Below are 14309 nucleotides of genomic sequence, written 5' to 3'. Positions count from 1 at the left end.
GTAGGCCATGTGAATAATTCAGCACAAAAGCTAGGAAGGTTCTACCGAGATTTGAACTCGGATCACTGGATTCAAAGTCCAGAGTGCTAACCATTACACCATAGAACCATATTCTTAACCAAATTTGTTATTTTACAGAAAAGAATGGACAGTCGTTCCTTCACGTGTTGCAAATACTTTCAACTGACAACAATATTTGGACAGCTGTCTTCTAGTTCAACAAGGAAGAGTTATTCACATGGTAGGTCCGACCAAGACTTGAACTCAGATAGTAGGATTCATAGTCCTGAGTGATAACCTTGACAGCACAGAACCCAGTAATCAATACTCTGTGATGGGTTCAGATTTACTCTCCTAGGTTCTCCGGAAAAACAGAGAAAATATTTTCTGGCCATAAACGGTATCAACTGGGCTACCCTACCATGTAACAACTTGTAAGTCCACATATTTCCAACACGATTGATTTGATTAGGGTGAATAAAATCTGAAATATTTTCAGTTCATTGGGAGGTAGCAAGTTCTCAATTAACAAACCTACTAGGCACTCATAGTATGCATTTCCTGTAGGCTAGCCATTCATGTATCCCAAAGACTGCTCATCAACTCTCACCCACTTGTTTCTTTCACACACGACAATTTTAAAGTTGACAGGAGAGGAGTATGTCACTGCAAAATCGAGGTAGGTCCTACCGAGACTTGAACTAGGATCGCAGGATTCAGAGTCTGAGTGCTAACCATTACACCATAGCACCCTGTACATAAATATTATTGAAGTGTTCAGATTTTCCTGTCATTTGTTCACCCGATTAACAGCAAGAGATTAGATTATTGGTAGGCCATGTGAATAATTCAGCACAAAAGCTACGAAGGTTCTACCGAGATTTGAACTCGGATCGCAGGATTCAGAGTCCTGAGTGCTAAACATTACACCATAGAACCCTGTATACAAATTTTATTGAAGTGTTCAGATTTTCCTGTCATTTGTTCACCCGATTAACAGCAAGAGATGAGATTATTGGTAGGCCATGTGAATAATTCAACACAAAAGCTACGCAGGTTCTACCGAGATTTGAACTCTGATCGCAGGATTCAGAGTCCTGAGTGCTAACCATTACACCATAGAACCCTGTACAAAAACATTATTGAAGTGTTCAGATTTTCCTGTCATTTGTTCACCCGATTAACAGCAAGAGATGAGATTATTGGTAGGCCATGTGAATAATTCAGCACAAAAGCTAGGAAGGTTCTACCGAGATTTGAACTCGGATCACTGGATTCAAAGTCCAGAGTGCTAACCATTACACCATAGAACCATATTCTTAATCAAATTTGTTATTTTACAGAAAAGAATGGACAGTCGTTCCTTCACGTGTTGCAAATACTTTCAACTGACAACAATATTTGGACAGCTGTCTTCTAGTTCAACAAGGAAGAGTTATTCACATGGTAGGTCCGACCAAGACTTGAACTCAGATAGTAGGATTCATAGTCCTGAGTGATAACCTTGACAGCACAGAACCCAGTAATCAATACTCTGTGATGGGTTCAGATTTACTCTCCTAGGTTCTCCGGAAAAACAGAGAAAATATTTTCTGGCCATAAACGGTATCAACTGGGCTACCCTACCATGTAACAACTTGTAAGTCCACATATTTCCAACACGATTGATTTGATTAGGGTGAATAAAATCTGAAATATTTTCAGTTCATTGGGAGGTAGCAAGTTCTCAATTAACAAACCTACTAGGCACTCATAGTATGCATTTCCTGTAGGCTAGCCATTCATGTATCCCAAAGACTGCTCATCAACTCTCACCCACTTGTTTCTTTCACACACGACAATTTTAAAGTTGACAGGAGAGGAGTATGTCACTGCAAAATCGAGGTAGGTCCTACCGAGACTTGAACTAGGATCGCAGGATTCAGAGTCTGAGTGCTAACCATTACACCATAGCACCCTGTACATAAATATTATTGAAGTGTTCAGATTTTCCTGTCATTTGTTCACCCGATTAACAGCAAGAGATTAGATTATTGGTAGGCCATGTGAATAATTCAGCACAAAAGCTACGAAGGTTCTACCGAGATTTGAACTCGGATCGCAGGATTCAGAGTCCTGAGTGCTAAACATTACACCATAGAACCCTGTATACAAATTTTATTGAAGTGTTCAGATTTTCCTGTCATTTGTTCACCCGATTAACAGCAAGAGATGAGATTATTGGTAGGCCATGTGAATAATTCAACACAAAAGCTACGCAGGTTCTACCGAGATTTGAACTCTGATCGCAGGATTCAGAGTCCTGAGTGCTAACCATTACACCATAGAACCCTGTACATAAATATTATTGAAGTGTTCAGATTTTCCTGTCATTTGTTCACCCTATTAACAGCAAGAGATGAGATTATTGGTAGGCCATGTGAATAATTCAGCACAAAAGCTAGGATGGCTCTACCGAGATTTGAACTCGGATCACTGGATTCAAAATCCAGAGTACTAACCATTACACCATAGAACCATATTCTTAACCAAATTTGTAATTTTACAGAAAAGAATGGACAGTCGTTCCTTCACGTGTTGCAAATACTTTCAACTGACAACAATATTTGGACAGCTGTCTTCTAGTTCAACAAGGAAGAATTATTCACATGGTAGGTCCGACCAAGACTTGAACTCAGATTGTAGGATTCAGAGTCCTGAGGGATAACCTTGACAGCACAGAACCCAGTAATCAATACTCTGTGATGGGTTCAGATTTACTCTCCTAGGTTCTCCGGAAAAACAGAGAAAATATTTTCTGGCCATAAACGGTATCAACTGGGCTACCCTACCATGTAACAATTTGTAAGTCCACATATTTCCAACACGATTGATGTGATTAGGGTGAATAAAATCTGAAATATTTTCGGTTAATTGGGAGGTAGCAAGTTCTCAATTAACAAACCTACAAGGCACTCATAGTATGCATTTCCTGTAGGCTAGCCATTCATGTGTACCAAAGACTGCTCATCAACTCCCACCCACTTGTTTCTTTCACACACAACAATTTTAAAGTTGAAAGGAGAGGAGTATGTCACTGCAAAATCGAGGTAGGTCCTACCGAGATTTGAACTCGGATCGCAGGATTCAGAGTCCTGAGTGCTAACCATTACACCATAGAACCCTGTACATAAATATTATTGAAGTGTTCAGATTTTCCTGTCATTTGTTCACCCGATTAACGGCAAGAGATTAGATTATTGATAGGCCATGTGAATAATTCAGCACAAAAGCTAGGAAGGTTCTACCGAGATTTGAACTCGGATCGCAGGATTCAGAGTCCTGAGTGCTAACCATTACACCATAGAACCCTGTACAAAAACATTATTGAAGTGTTCAGATTTTCCTGTCATTTGTTCACCCGATTAACAGCAAGAGATGAGATTATTGGTAGGCCATGTGCATAATTCAGCACAAAAGCTAGGAAGGTTCTACCGAGATTTGAACTCGGATCACTGGATTCAAAGTCCAGAGTGCTAACCATTACACCATAGAACCATATTCTTAACCAAATTTGTTATTTTACAGAAAAGAATGGACAGTCGTTCCTTCACGTGTTGCAAATACTTTCAACTGACAACAATATTTGGACAGCTGTCTTCTAGTTCAACAAGGAAGAGTTATTCACATGGTAGGTCCGACCAAGACTTGAACTCAGATAGTAGGATTCATAGTCCTGAGTGATAACCTTGACAGCACAGAACCCAGTAATCAATACTCTGTGATGGGTTCAGATTTACTCTCCTAGGTTCTCCGGAAAAACAGAGAAAATATTTTCTGGCCATAAACGGTATCAACTGGGCTACCCTACCATGTAACAACTTGTAAGTCCACATATTTCCAACACGATTGATTTGATTAGGGTGAATAAAATCTGAAATATTTTCAGTTCATTGGGAGGTAGCAAGTTCTCAATTAACAAACCTACTAGGCACTCATAGTATGCATTTCCTGTAGGCTAGCCATTCATGTATCCCAAAGACTGCTCATCAACTCTCACCCACTTGTTTCTTTCACACAGGACAATTTTAAAGTTGACAGGAGAGGAGTATGTCACTTCAAAATCGAGGTAGGTCCTACCGAGACTTGAACTAGGATCGCAGGATTCAGAGTCTGAGTGCTAACCATTACACCATAGCACCCTGTACATAAATATTATTGAAGTGTTCAGATTTTCCTGTCATTTGTTCACCCGATTAACAGCAAGAGATTAGATTATTGGTAGGCCATGTGAATAATTCAGCACAAAAGCTACGAAGGTTCTACCGAGATTTGAACTCGGATCGCAGGATCCAGAGTCCTGAGTGCTAACCATTACACTATAGAACCCTGTACATAAATATTATTGAAGTGTTCAGATTTTCCTGTCATTTGTTCACCCGATTAACAGCAAGAGATTAGATTATTGGGAGGCCATGTGAATAATTCAGCACAAAAGATACGAAGGTTCTACCGAGATTTGAACTCGGATCGCAGGATTCAGAGTCCTGAGTGCTAACCATTACACCATAGAACCCTGTACATAAATATTATTGAAGTGTTCAGATTTTCCTGTCATTTGTTCACCCTATTAACAGCAAGAGATGAGATTATTGGTAGGCCATGTGAATAATTCAGCACAAAAGCTAGGATGGCTCTACCGAGATTTGAACTCGGATCACTGGATTCAAAGTCCAGAGTACTAACCATTACACCATAGAACCATATTCTTAGCCAAATTTGTAATTTTACAGAAAAGAATGGACAGTCGTTCCTTCACGTGTTGCAAATACTTTCAACTGACAACAATATTTGGACAGCTGTCTTCTAGTTCAACAAGGAAGAATTATTCACATGGTAGGTCCGACCAAGACTTGAACTCAGATTGTAGGATTCAGAGTCCTGAGGGATAACCTTGACAGCACAGAACCCAGTAATCAATACTCTGTGATGGGTTCAGATTTACTCTCCTAGGTTCTCCGGAAAAACAGAGAAAATATTTTCTGGCCATAAACTGTATTAACCGGGCTACCCTACCATGTAACAATTTGTAAGTCCACATATTTCCAACACGATTGATGTGATTAGGGTGAATAAAATCTGAAATATTTTCAGTTCATCGGGAGGTAGCAAGTTCTAAATTAACAAACCTACTAGGCACTCATAGTATGCATTTCCTGTAGGCTAGCCATTCATGTATCCCAAAGACTGCTCATCAACTCTCACCCACTTGTTTCTTTCACACACGACAATTTTAAAGTTGACAGGAGAGGAGTATGTCACTGCAAAATCGAGGTAGGTCCTACCGAGATTTGAACTCAGATCGCAGGATTCAGAGTCCTGAGTGCTAACCATTACACCATTGAACCCTGTACATAAATATAATTGAAGTGTTCAGATTTTCCTGTCATTTGTTCACCCGATTAAAAGCAAGAGATTAGATTATCGGTAGGCCATGTGAATAATTCAGCACAAAATCAAGGTAGGTCCTACCGAGATTTGAACTCGGATCGCAGGATTCAGAGTCCTGAGTGCTAACCATTACACCATAGAACCCTGTAGATAAATATTATTGAAGTGTTCAGATTTTCCTGTCATTTGTTCACCCGATTAACAGCAAGAGATGAGATTATTGGTAGGCCATGTGAATAATTCAGCACAAAAGCAAGGAAGGTTCTACCGAGAATTGAACTCGTATCACTGGATTCAAAGTCCAGAGTGCTAACCATTACACCATAGAACCATATTATAAACCAAATTTATAATTTTACAGAAAACAATGGACAGTCGTTCCTTCACGTGTTGCAAATACTTTCAACTGACAACAATATTTGGACAGCTGTCTTCTAGTTCAACAAGGAAGAATTATTCACATGGTAGGTCCGACCAAGACTTGAACTCAGATAGTAGGATTCAGAGTCCTGAGTGATAACCTTGACAGCACAGAACCCTGTAATCAATACTCTGTGATGGGTTCAGATTTACTCTCCTAGGTTCTCCGGAAGAACAGAGAAAATATGTTCTGGCCATAAACGGTATCAACTGGGCTACCCTACCATGTAATAACTTGTAAGTCCACATATTTCCAACACGATTGATGTGATTAGGGTGAAAAAAATCTGAAATATTTTCGGTTCATTGAGATGGAGCAAGTTCTCAATTAACAAACCTACTAGGCACTCATAGTATGCATTCCTGTCATTTGTTCACCCGATTAACAGCAAGAGATGAGATTATTGGTAGGCCATGTGAATAATTCAGCACAAAAGCTAGGATGGCTCTACCGAGATTTGAACTCGGATCACTGGATTCAAAGTCCAGAGTACTAACCATTACACCATAGAACCATATTCTTAACCAAATTTGTAATTTTACAGAAAAGAATGGACAGTCGTTCCTTCACGTGTTGCAAATACTTTCAACTGACAACAATATTTGGACAGCTGTCTTCTAGTTCAACAAGGAAGAATTATTCACATGGTAGGTCCGACCAAGACTTGAACTCAGATTGTAGGATTCAGAGTCCTGAGGGATAACCTTGACAGCACAGAACCCAGTAATCAATACTCTGTGATGGGTTCAGATTTACTCTCCTAGGTTCTCCGGAAAAACAGAGAAAATATTTTCTGGCCATAAACTGTATTAACCGGGCTACCCTACCATGTAACAATTTGTAAGTCCACATATTTCCAACACGATTGATGTGATTAGGGTGAATAAAATCTGAAATATTTTCAGTTCATCGGGAGGTAGCAAGTTCTAAATTAACAAACCTACTAGGCACTCATAGTATGCATTTCCTGTAGGCTAGCCATTCATGTATCCCAAAGACTGCTCATCAACTCTCACCCACTTGTTTCTTTCACACACGACAATTTTAAAGTTGACAGGAGAGGAGTATGTCACTGCAAAATCGAGGTAGGTCCTACCGAGATTTGAACTCAGATCGCAGGATTCAGAGTCCTGAGTGCTAACCATTACACCATTGAACCCTGTACATAAATATAATTGAAGTGTTCAGATTTTCCTGTCATTTGTTCACCCGATTAAAAGCAAGAGATTAGATTATTGGTAGGCCATGTGAATAATTCAGCACAAAATCAAGGTAGGTCCTACCGAGATTTGAACTCGGATCGCAGGATTCAGAGTCCTGAGTGCTAACCATTACACCATAGAACCCTGTAGATAAATATTATTGAAGTGTTCAGATTTTCCTGTCATTTGTTCACCCGATTAACAGCAAGAGATGAGATTATTGGTAGGCCATGTGAATAATTCAGCACAAAAGCAAGGAAGGTTCTACCGAGAATTGAACTCGTATCACTGGATTCAAAGTCCAGAGTGCTAACCATTACACCATAGAACCATATTATAAACCAAATTTATAATTTTACAGAAAACAATGGACAGTCGTTCCTTCACGTGTTGCAAATACTTTCAACTGACAACAATATTTGGACAGCTGTCTTCTAGTTCAACAAGGAAGAATTATTCACATGGTAGGTCCGACCAAGACTTGAACTCAGATAGTAGGATTCAGAGTCCTGAGTGATAACCTTGACAGCACAGAACCCTGTAATCAATACTCTGTGATGGGTTCAGATTTACTCTCCTAGGTTCTCCGGAAGAACAGAGAAAATATGTTCTGGCCATAAACGGTATCAACTGGGCTACCCTACCATGTAATAACTTGTAAGTCCACATATTTCCAACACGATTGATGTGATTAGGGTGAAAAAAATCTGAAATATTTTCGGTTCATTGAGATGGAGCAAGTTCTCAATTAACAAACCTACTAGGCACTCATAGTATGCATTCCTGTCATTTGTTCACCCGATTAACAGCAAGAGATGAGATTATTGGTAGGCCATGTGAATAATTCAGCACAAAAGCTAGGATGGCTCTACCGAGATTTGAACTCGGATCACTGGATTCAAAGTCCAGAGTACTAACCATTACACCATAGAACCATATTCTTAGCCAAATTTGTAATTTTACAGAAAAGAATGGACAGTCGTTCCTTCACGTGTTGCAAATACTTTCAACTGACAACAATATTTGGACAGCTGTCTTCTAGTTCAACAAGGAAGAATTATTCACATGGTAGGTCCGACCAAGACTTGAACTCAGATTGTAGGATTCAGAGTCCTGAGTGATAACCTTGACAGCACAGAACCCAGTAATCAATACTCTGTGATGGGTTCAGATTTACTCTCCTAGGTTCTCCGGAAAAACAGAGAAAATATTTTCTGGCCATAAACTGTATTAACCGGGCTACCCTACCATGTAACAATTTGTAAGTCCACATATTTCCAACACGATTGATGTGATTAGGGTGAATAAAATCTGAAATATTTTCAGTTCATCGGGAGGTAGCAAGTTCTAAATTAACAAACCTACTAGGCACTCATAGTATGCATTTCCTGTAGGCTAGCCATTCATGTATCCCAAAGACTGCTCATCAACTCTCACCCACTTGTTTCTTTCACACACGACAATTTTAAAGTTGACAGGAGAGGAGTATGTCACTGCAAAATCGAGGTAGGTCCTACCGAGATTTGAACTCAGATCGCAGGATTCAGAGTCCTGAGTGCTAACCATTACACCATTGAACCCTGTACATAAATATAATTGAAGTGTTCAGATTTTCCTGTCATTTGTTCACCCGATTAAAAGCAAGAGATTAGATTATTGGTAGGCCATGTGAATAATTCAGCACAAAATCAAGGTAGGTCCTACCGAGATTTGAACTCGGATCGCAGGATTCAGAGTCCTGAGTGCTAACCATTACACCATAGAACCCTGTAGATAAATATTATTGAAGTGTTCAGATTTTCCTGTCATTTGTTCACCCGATTAACAGCAAGAGATGAGATTATTGGTAGGCCATGTGAATAATTCAGCACAAAAGCAAGGAAGGTTCTACCGAGAATTGAACTCGTATCACTGGATTCAAAGTCCAGAGTGCTAACCATTACACCATAGAACCATATTATAAACCAAATTTATAATTTTACAGAAAACAATGGACAGTCGTTCCTTCACGTGTTGCAAATACTTTCAACTGACAACAATATTTGGACAGCTGTCTTCTAGTTCAACAAGGAAGAATTATTCACATGGTAGGTCCGACCAAGACTTGAACTCAGATAGTAGGATTCAGAGTCCTGAGTGATAACCTTGACAGCACAGAACCCTGTAATCAATACTCTGTGATGGGTTCAGATTTACTCTCCTAGGTTCTCCGGAAGAACAGAGAAAATATGTTCTGGCCATAAACGGTATCAACTGGGCTACCCTACCATGTAATAACTTGTAAGTCCACATATTTCCAACACGATTGATGTGATTAGGGTGAAAAAAATCTGAAATATTTTCGGTTCATTGAGATGGAGCAAGTTCTCAATTAACAAACCTACTAGGCACTCATAGTATGCATTCCTGTCATTTGTTCACCCGATTAACAGCAAGAGATGAGATTATTGGTAGGCCATGTGAATAATTCAGCACAAAAGCTAGGATGGCTCTACCGAGATTTGAACTCGGATCACTGGATTCAAAGTCCAGAGTACTAACCATTACACCATAGAACCATATTCTTAACCAAATTTGTAATTTTACAGAAAAGAATGGACAGTCGTTCCTTCACGTGTTGCAAATACTTTCAACTGACAACAATATTTGGACAGCTGTCTTCTAGTTCAACAAGGAAGAATTATTCACATGGTAGGTCCGACCAAGACTTGAACTCAGATTGTAGGATTCAGAGTCCTGAGGGATAACCTTGACAGCACAGAACCCAGTAATCAATACTCTGTGATGGGTTCAGATTTACTCTCCTAGGTTCTCCGGAAAAACAGAGAAAATATTTTCTGGCCATAAACTGTATTAACCGGGCTACCCTACCATGTAACAATTTGTAAGTCCACATATTTCCAACACGATTGATGTGATTAGGGTGAATAAAATCTGAAATATTTTCAGTTCATCGGGAGGTAGCAAGTTCTAAATTAACAAACCTACTAGGCACTCATAGTATGCATTTCCTGTAGGCTAGCCATTCATGTATCCCAAAGACTGCTCATCAACTCTCACCCACTTGTTTCTTTCACACACGACAATTTTAAAGTTGACAGGAGAGGAGTATGTCACTGCAAAATCGAGGTAGGTCCTACCGAGATTTGAACTCAGATCGCAGGATTCAGAGTCCTGAGTGCTAACCATTACACCATTGAACCCTGTACATAAATATAATTGAAGTGTTCAGATTTTCCTGTCATTTGTTCACCCGATTAAAAGCAAGAGATTAGATTATTGGTAGGCCATGTGAATAATTCAGCACAAAATCAAGGTAGGTCCTACCGAGATTTGAACTCGGATCGCAGGATTCAGAGTCCTGAGTGCTAACCATTACACCATAGAACCCTGTAGATAAATATTATTGAAGTGTTCAGATTTTCCTGTCATTTGTTCACCCGATTAACAGCAAGAGATGAGATTATTGGTAGGCCATGTGAATAATTCAGCACAAAAGCAAGGAAGGTTCTACCGAGAATTGAACTCGTATCACTGGATTCAAAGTCCAGAGTGCTAACCATTACACCATAGAACCATATTATAAACCAAATTTATAATTTTACAGAAAACAATGGACAGTCGTTCCTTCACGTGTTGCAAATACTTTCAACTGACAACAATATTTGGACAGCTGTCTTCTAGTTCAACAAGGAAGAATTATTCACATGGTAGGTCCGACCAAGACTTGAACTCAGATAGTAGGATTCAGAGTCCTGAGTGATAACCTTGACAGCACAGAACCCTGTAATCAATACTCTGTGATGGGTTCAGATTTACTCTCCTAGGTTCTCCGGAAGAACAGAGAAAATATGTTCTGGCCATAAACGGTATCAACTGGGCTACCCTACCATGTAATAACTTGTAAGTCCACATATTTCCAACACGATTGATGTGATTAGGGTGAAAAAAATCTGAAATATTTTCGGTTCATTGAGATGGAGCAAGTTCTCAATTAACAAACCTACTAGGCACTCATAGTATGCATTCCTGTCATTTGTTCACCCGATTAACAGCAAGAGATGAGATTATTGGTAGGCCATGTGAATAATTCAGCACAAAAGCTAGGATGGCTCTACCGAGATTTGAACTCGGATCACTGGATTCAAAGTCCAGAGTACTAACCATTACACCATAGAACCATATTCTTAGCCAAATTTGTAATTTTACAGAAAAGAATGGACAGTCGTTCCTTCACGTGTTGCAAATACTTTCAACTGACAACAATATTTGGACAGCTGTCTTCTAGTTCAACAAGGAAGAATTATTCACATGGTAGGTCCGACCAAGACTTGAACTCAGATTGTAGGATTCAGAGTCCTGAGTGATAACCTTGACAGCACAGAACCCAGTAATCAATACTCTGTGATGGGTTCAGATTTACTCTCCTAGGTTCTCCGGAAAAACAGAGAAAATATTTTCTGGCCATAAACTGTATTAACCGGGCTACCCTACCATGTAACAATTTGTAAGTCCACATATTTCCAACACGATTGATGTGATTAGGGTGAATAAAATCTGAAATATTTTCAGTTCATCGGGAGGTAGCAAGTTCTAAATTAACAAACCTACTAGGCACTCATAGTATGCATTTCCTGTAGGCTAGCCATTCATGTATCCCAAAGACTGCTCATCAACTCTCACCCACTTGTTTCTTTCACACACGACAATTTTAAAGTTGACAGGAGAGGAGTATGTCACTGCAAAATCGAGGTAGGTCCTACCGAGATTTGAACTCAGATCGCAGGATTCAGAGTCCTGAGTGCTAACCATTACACCATTGAACCCTGTACATAAATATAATTGAAGTGTTCAGATTTTCCTGTCATTTGTTCACCCGATTAAAAGCAAGAGATTAGATTATTGGTAGGCCATGTGAATAATTCAGCACAAAATCAAGGTAGGTCCTACCGAGATTTGAACTCGGATCGCAGGATTCAGAGTCCTGAGTGCTAACCATTACACCATAGAACCCTGTAGATAAATATTATTGAAGTGTTCAGATTTTCCTGTCATTTGTTCACCCGATTAACAGCAAGAGATGAGATTATTGGTAGGCCATGTGAATAATTCAGCACAAAAGCAAGGAAGGTTCTACCGAGAATTGAACTCGTATCACTGGATTCAAAGTCCAGAGTGCTAACCATTACACCATAGAACCATATTATAAACCAAATTTATAATTTTACAGAAAACAATGGACAGTCGTTCCTTCACGTGTTGCAAATACTTTCAACTGACAACAATATTTGGACAGCTGTCTTCTAGTTCAACAAGGAAGAATTATTCACATGGTAGGTCCGACCAAGACTTGAACTCAGATAGTAGGATTCAGAGTCCTGAGTGATAACCTTGACAGCACAGAACCCTGTAATCAATACTCTGTGATGGGTTCAGATTTACTCTCCTAGGTTCTCCGGAAGAACAGAGAAAATATGTTCTGGCCATAAACGGTATCAACTGGGCTACCCTACCATGTAATAACTTGTAAGTCCACATATTTCCAACACGATTGATGTGATTAGGGTGAAAAAAATCTGAAATATTTTCGGTTCATTGAGATGGAGCAAGTTCTCAATTAACAAACCTACTAGGCACTCATAGTATGCATTCCTGTCATTTGTTCACCCGATTAACAGCAAGAGATGAGATTATTGGTAGGCCATGTGAATAATTCAGCACAAAAGCTAGGATGGCTCTACCGAGATTTGAACTCGGATCACTGGATTCAAAGTCCAGAGTACTAACCATTACACCATAGAACCATATTCTTAGCCAAATTTGTAATTTTACAGAAAAGAATGGACAGTCGTTCCTTCACGTGTTGCAAATACTTTCAACTGACAACAATATTTGGACAGCTGTCTTCTAGTTCAACAAGGAAGAATTATTCACATGGTAGGTCCGACCAAGACTTGAACTCAGATTGTAGGATTCAGAGTCCTGAGGGATAACCTTGACAGCACAGAACCCAGTAATCAATACTCTGTGATGGGTTCAGATTTACTCTCCTAGGTTCTCCGGAAAAACAGAGAAAATATTTTCTGGCCATAAACTGTATTAACCGGGCTACCCTACCATGTAACAATTTGTAAGTCCACATATTTCCAACACGATTGATGTGATTAGGGTGAATAAAATCTGAAATATTTTCAGTTCATCGGGAGGTAGCAAGTTCTAAATTAACAAACCTACTAGGCACTCATAGTATGCATTTCCTGTAGGCTAGCCATTCATGTATCCCAAAGACTGCTCATCAACTCTCACCCACTTGTTTCTTTCACACACGACAATTTTAAAGTTGACAGGAGAGGAGTATGTCACTGCAAAATCGAGGTAGGTCCTACCGAGATTTGAACTCAGATCGCAGGATTCAGAGTCCTGAGTGCTAACCATTACACCATAGAACCCTGTACTTAAATATAATTGAAGTGTTCAGATTTTCCTGTCATTTGTTCACCCGATTAAAAGCAAGAGATTAGATTATCGGTAGGCCATGTGAATAATTCAGCACAAAATCAAGGTAGGTCCTACCGAGATTTGAACTCGGATCGCAGGATTCAGAGTCCTGAGTGCTAACCATTACACCATAGAACCCTGTAGATAAATATTATTGAAGTGTTCAGATTTTCCTGTCATTTGTTCACCCGATTAACAGCAAGAGATGAGATTATTGGTAGGCCATGTGAATAATTCAGCACAAAAGCAAGGAAGGTTCTACCGAGAATTGAACTCGTATCACTGGATTCAAAGTCCAGAGTGCTAACCATTACACCATAGAACCATATTATTAACCAAACTTGTAATTTTACAGAAAACAATGGACAGTCGTTCCTTCACGTGTTGCAAATACTTTCAACTGACAACAATATTTGGACAGCTGTCTTCTAGTTCAACAAGGAAGAATTATTCACATGGTAGGTCCGACCAAGACTTGAACTCAGATAGTAGGATTCAGAGTCCTGAGTGATAACCTTGACAGCACAGAACCCTGTAATCAATACTCTGTGATGGGTTCAGATTTACTCTCCTAGGTTCTCCGGAAGAACAGAGAAAATATGTTCTGGCCATAAACGGTATCAACTGGGCTACCCTACCATGTAATAACTTGTAAGTCCACATATTTCCAACACGATTGATGTGATTAGGGTGAAAAAAATCTGAAATATTTTCGGTTCATTGAGATGGAGCAAGTTCTCAATTAACAAACCTACTAG

The 14309-nt window shown here is 39.4% G+C and overlaps 31 non-coding genes across 31 annotated transcripts; all 31 read right to left on the bottom strand.

The window, feature by feature from the left end:
• Nucleotides 1-36: 36 nt before the first annotated feature.
• trnaq-uug (transfer RNA glutamine (anticodon UUG)) lies at nt 37-108 on the bottom strand. The gene has a single exon. It is a non-coding gene; the product is annotated as a tRNA-Gln (tRNA).
• Nucleotides 109-867: 759 nt separating this feature from the next.
• Nucleotides 868-939, bottom strand: trnaq-cug (transfer RNA glutamine (anticodon CUG)). Its single transcript has one exon. It is a non-coding gene; the product is annotated as a tRNA-Gln (tRNA).
• Nucleotides 940-1054: 115 nt separating this feature from the next.
• On the bottom strand, nt 1055-1126 carry trnaq-cug (transfer RNA glutamine (anticodon CUG)). Its single transcript has one exon. It is a non-coding gene; the product is annotated as a tRNA-Gln (tRNA).
• Nucleotides 1127-1241: 115 nt separating this feature from the next.
• trnaq-uug (transfer RNA glutamine (anticodon UUG)) lies at nt 1242-1313 on the bottom strand. Its single transcript has one exon. It is a non-coding gene; the product is annotated as a tRNA-Gln (tRNA).
• A 759-nt stretch (nt 1314-2072) lies between these two features.
• Nucleotides 2073-2144, bottom strand: trnaq-cug (transfer RNA glutamine (anticodon CUG)). The gene has a single exon. It is a non-coding gene; the product is annotated as a tRNA-Gln (tRNA).
• Nucleotides 2145-2259: 115 nt separating this feature from the next.
• Nucleotides 2260-2331, bottom strand: trnaq-cug (transfer RNA glutamine (anticodon CUG)). The gene has a single exon. It is a non-coding gene; the product is annotated as a tRNA-Gln (tRNA).
• A 115-nt stretch (nt 2332-2446) lies between these two features.
• Nucleotides 2447-2518, bottom strand: trnaq-uug (transfer RNA glutamine (anticodon UUG)). The gene has a single exon. It is a non-coding gene; the product is annotated as a tRNA-Gln (tRNA).
• Nucleotides 2519-3091: 573 nt separating this feature from the next.
• On the bottom strand, nt 3092-3163 carry trnaq-cug (transfer RNA glutamine (anticodon CUG)). The gene has a single exon. It is a non-coding gene; the product is annotated as a tRNA-Gln (tRNA).
• A 115-nt stretch (nt 3164-3278) lies between these two features.
• Nucleotides 3279-3350, bottom strand: trnaq-cug (transfer RNA glutamine (anticodon CUG)). Its single transcript has one exon. It is a non-coding gene; the product is annotated as a tRNA-Gln (tRNA).
• A 115-nt stretch (nt 3351-3465) lies between these two features.
• Nucleotides 3466-3537, bottom strand: trnaq-uug (transfer RNA glutamine (anticodon UUG)). Its single transcript has one exon. It is a non-coding gene; the product is annotated as a tRNA-Gln (tRNA).
• A 759-nt stretch (nt 3538-4296) lies between these two features.
• On the bottom strand, nt 4297-4368 carry trnaq-cug (transfer RNA glutamine (anticodon CUG)). Its single transcript has one exon. It is a non-coding gene; the product is annotated as a tRNA-Gln (tRNA).
• A 115-nt stretch (nt 4369-4483) lies between these two features.
• trnaq-cug (transfer RNA glutamine (anticodon CUG)) lies at nt 4484-4555 on the bottom strand. Its single transcript has one exon. It is a non-coding gene; the product is annotated as a tRNA-Gln (tRNA).
• A 115-nt stretch (nt 4556-4670) lies between these two features.
• On the bottom strand, nt 4671-4742 carry trnaq-uug (transfer RNA glutamine (anticodon UUG)). The gene has a single exon. It is a non-coding gene; the product is annotated as a tRNA-Gln (tRNA).
• A 760-nt stretch (nt 4743-5502) lies between these two features.
• Nucleotides 5503-5574, bottom strand: trnaq-cug (transfer RNA glutamine (anticodon CUG)). The gene has a single exon. It is a non-coding gene; the product is annotated as a tRNA-Gln (tRNA).
• Nucleotides 5575-5689: 115 nt separating this feature from the next.
• On the bottom strand, nt 5690-5761 carry trnaq-uug (transfer RNA glutamine (anticodon UUG)). Its single transcript has one exon. It is a non-coding gene; the product is annotated as a tRNA-Gln (tRNA).
• Nucleotides 5762-6293: 532 nt separating this feature from the next.
• Nucleotides 6294-6365, bottom strand: trnaq-uug (transfer RNA glutamine (anticodon UUG)). Its single transcript has one exon. It is a non-coding gene; the product is annotated as a tRNA-Gln (tRNA).
• Nucleotides 6366-7125: 760 nt separating this feature from the next.
• trnaq-cug (transfer RNA glutamine (anticodon CUG)) lies at nt 7126-7197 on the bottom strand. The gene has a single exon. It is a non-coding gene; the product is annotated as a tRNA-Gln (tRNA).
• Nucleotides 7198-7312: 115 nt separating this feature from the next.
• trnaq-uug (transfer RNA glutamine (anticodon UUG)) lies at nt 7313-7384 on the bottom strand. The gene has a single exon. It is a non-coding gene; the product is annotated as a tRNA-Gln (tRNA).
• Nucleotides 7385-7916: 532 nt separating this feature from the next.
• trnaq-uug (transfer RNA glutamine (anticodon UUG)) lies at nt 7917-7988 on the bottom strand. Its single transcript has one exon. It is a non-coding gene; the product is annotated as a tRNA-Gln (tRNA).
• Nucleotides 7989-8748: 760 nt separating this feature from the next.
• On the bottom strand, nt 8749-8820 carry trnaq-cug (transfer RNA glutamine (anticodon CUG)). Its single transcript has one exon. It is a non-coding gene; the product is annotated as a tRNA-Gln (tRNA).
• A 115-nt stretch (nt 8821-8935) lies between these two features.
• Nucleotides 8936-9007, bottom strand: trnaq-uug (transfer RNA glutamine (anticodon UUG)). The gene has a single exon. It is a non-coding gene; the product is annotated as a tRNA-Gln (tRNA).
• Nucleotides 9008-9539: 532 nt separating this feature from the next.
• On the bottom strand, nt 9540-9611 carry trnaq-uug (transfer RNA glutamine (anticodon UUG)). Its single transcript has one exon. It is a non-coding gene; the product is annotated as a tRNA-Gln (tRNA).
• A 760-nt stretch (nt 9612-10371) lies between these two features.
• Nucleotides 10372-10443, bottom strand: trnaq-cug (transfer RNA glutamine (anticodon CUG)). Its single transcript has one exon. It is a non-coding gene; the product is annotated as a tRNA-Gln (tRNA).
• A 115-nt stretch (nt 10444-10558) lies between these two features.
• On the bottom strand, nt 10559-10630 carry trnaq-uug (transfer RNA glutamine (anticodon UUG)). The gene has a single exon. It is a non-coding gene; the product is annotated as a tRNA-Gln (tRNA).
• A 532-nt stretch (nt 10631-11162) lies between these two features.
• Nucleotides 11163-11234, bottom strand: trnaq-uug (transfer RNA glutamine (anticodon UUG)). The gene has a single exon. It is a non-coding gene; the product is annotated as a tRNA-Gln (tRNA).
• Nucleotides 11235-11994: 760 nt separating this feature from the next.
• On the bottom strand, nt 11995-12066 carry trnaq-cug (transfer RNA glutamine (anticodon CUG)). The gene has a single exon. It is a non-coding gene; the product is annotated as a tRNA-Gln (tRNA).
• A 115-nt stretch (nt 12067-12181) lies between these two features.
• trnaq-uug (transfer RNA glutamine (anticodon UUG)) lies at nt 12182-12253 on the bottom strand. The gene has a single exon. It is a non-coding gene; the product is annotated as a tRNA-Gln (tRNA).
• Nucleotides 12254-12785: 532 nt separating this feature from the next.
• trnaq-uug (transfer RNA glutamine (anticodon UUG)) lies at nt 12786-12857 on the bottom strand. Its single transcript has one exon. It is a non-coding gene; the product is annotated as a tRNA-Gln (tRNA).
• Nucleotides 12858-13430: 573 nt separating this feature from the next.
• trnaq-cug (transfer RNA glutamine (anticodon CUG)) lies at nt 13431-13502 on the bottom strand. The gene has a single exon. It is a non-coding gene; the product is annotated as a tRNA-Gln (tRNA).
• Nucleotides 13503-13617: 115 nt separating this feature from the next.
• On the bottom strand, nt 13618-13689 carry trnaq-cug (transfer RNA glutamine (anticodon CUG)). The gene has a single exon. It is a non-coding gene; the product is annotated as a tRNA-Gln (tRNA).
• A 115-nt stretch (nt 13690-13804) lies between these two features.
• On the bottom strand, nt 13805-13876 carry trnaq-uug (transfer RNA glutamine (anticodon UUG)). Its single transcript has one exon. It is a non-coding gene; the product is annotated as a tRNA-Gln (tRNA).
• Nucleotides 13877-14309: the final 433 nt, after the last annotated feature.

This window comes from Salvelinus fontinalis, chromosome 5 (genome assembly GCF_029448725.1).
Source record: "Salvelinus fontinalis isolate EN_2023a chromosome 5, ASM2944872v1, whole genome shotgun sequence".
In the NCBI taxonomy this organism is placed as follows: domain Eukaryota; kingdom Metazoa; phylum Chordata; class Actinopteri; order Salmoniformes; family Salmonidae; genus Salvelinus; species Salvelinus fontinalis.
The sequence above is the reverse complement of the archived record's forward strand: the minus strand, read 5'-3'. Positions and strand labels throughout refer to the sequence as shown.